Source organism: Sabethes cyaneus, chromosome 2 (assembly GCF_943734655.1).
Source record: "Sabethes cyaneus chromosome 2, idSabCyanKW18_F2, whole genome shotgun sequence".
Taxonomy (NCBI): domain Eukaryota; kingdom Metazoa; phylum Arthropoda; class Insecta; order Diptera; family Culicidae; genus Sabethes; species Sabethes cyaneus.
This window is the reverse complement of record NC_071354.1, coordinates 117,997,642-118,000,260: the sequence shown is the minus strand read 5'-3', so window position 1 is coordinate 118,000,260 and position 2,619 is coordinate 117,997,642.

Genomic DNA, 2,619 nt, shown 5'->3' with positions numbered 1-2,619 from the left:
GACAGACAGACAGACAGACAGACAGACAGACAGACAGACAGACAGACAGACAGACAGACAGACAGACAGACAGACAGACAGACAGACAGACAGACAGACAGACAGACAGACAGACAGACAGACAGACAGACAGACAGACAGACAGACAGACAGACAGACAGACAGACAGACAGACAGACAGACAGACAGACAGACAGACAGACAGACAGACAGACAGACAGACAGACAGACAGACAGACAGACAGACAGACAGACAGACAGACAGACAGACAGACAGACAGACAGACAGACAGACAGACAGACAGACAGACAGACAGACAGACAGACAGACAGACAGACAGACAGACAGACAGACAGACAGACAGACAGACAGACAGACAGACAGACAGACAGACAGACAGACAGACAGACAGACAGACAGACAGACAGACAGACAGACAGACAGACAGACAGACAGACAGACAGACAGACAGACAGACAGACAGACAGACAGACAGACAGACAGACAGACAGACAGACAGACAGACAGACAGACAGACAGACAGACAGACAGACAGACAGACAGACAGACAGACAGACAGACAGACAGACAGACAGACAGACAGACAGACAGACAGACAGACAGACAGACAGACAGACAGACAGACAGACAGACAGACAGACAGACAGACAGACAGACAGACAGACAGACAGACAGACAGACAGACAGACAGACAGACAGACAGACAGACAGACAGACAGACAGACAGACAGACAGACAGACAGACAGACAGACAGACAGACAGACAGACAGACAGACAGACAGACAGACAGACAGACAGACAGACAGACAGACAGACAGACAGACAGACAGACAGACAGACAGACAGACAGACAGACAGACAGACAGACAGACAGACAGACAGACAGACAGACAGACAGACAGACAGACAGACAGACAGACAGACAGACAGACAGACAGACAGACAGACAGACAGACAGACAGACAGACAGACAGACAGACAGACAGACAGACAGACAGACAGACAGACAGACAGACAGACAGACAGACAGACAGACAGACAGACAGACAGACAGACAGACAGACAGACAGACAGACAGACAGACAGACAGACAGACAGACAGACAGACAGACAGACAGACAGACAGACAGACAGACAGACAGACAGACAGACAGACAGACAGACAGACAGACAGACAGACAGACAGACAGACAGACAGACAGACAGACAGACAGACAGACAGACAGACAGACAGACAGACAGACAGACAGACAGACAGACAGACAGACAGACAGACAGACAGACAGACAGACAGACAGACAGACAGACAGACAGACAGACAGACAGACAGACAGACAGACAGACAGACAGACAGACAGACAGACAGACAGACAGACAGACAGACAGACAGACAGACAGACAGACAGACAGACAGACAGACAGACAGACAGACAGACAGACAGACAGACAGACAGACAGACAGACAGACAGACAGACAGACAGACAGACAGACAGACAGACAGACAGACAGACAGACAGACAGACAGACAGACAGACAGACAGACAGACAGACAGACAGACAGACAGACAGACAGACAGACAGACAGACAGACAGACAGACAGACAGACAGACAGACAGACAGACAGACAGACAGACAGACAGACAGACAGACAGACAGACAGACAGACAGACAGACAGACAGACAGACAGACAGACAGACAGACAGACAGACAGACAGACAGACAGACAGACAGACAGACAGACAGACAGACAGACAGACAGACAGACAGACAGACAGACAGACAGACAGACAGACAGACAGACAGACAGACAGACAGACAGACAGACAGACAGACAGACAGACAGACAGACAGACAGACAGACAGACAGACAGACAGACAGACAGACAGACAGACAGACAGACAGACAGACAGACAGACAGACAGACAGACAGACAGACAGACAGACAGACAGACAGACAGACAGACAGACAGACAGACAGACAGACAGACAGACAGACAGACAGACAGACAGACAGACAGACAGACAGACAGACAGACAGACAGACAGACAGACAGACAGACAGACAGACAGACAGACAGACAGACAGACAGACAGACAGACAGACAGACAGACAGACAGACAGACAGACAGACAGACAGACAGACAGACAGACAGACAGACAGACAGACAGACAGACAGACAGACAGACAGACAGACAGACAGACAGACAGACAGACAGACAGACAGACAGACAGACAGACAGACAGACAGACAGACAGACAGACAGACAGACAGACAGACAGACAGACAGACAGACAGACAGACAGACAGACAGACAGACAGACAGACAGACAGACAGACAGACAGACAGACAGACAGACAGACAGACAGACAGACAGACAGACAGACAGACAGACAGACAGACAGACAGACAGACAGACAGACAGACAGACAGACAGACAGACAGACAGACAGACAGACAGACAGACAGACAGACAGACAGACAGACAGACAGACAGACAGACAGACAGACAGACAGACAGACAGACAGACAGACAGACAGACAGACAGACAGACAGACAGACAGACAGACAGACAGACAGACAGACAGAC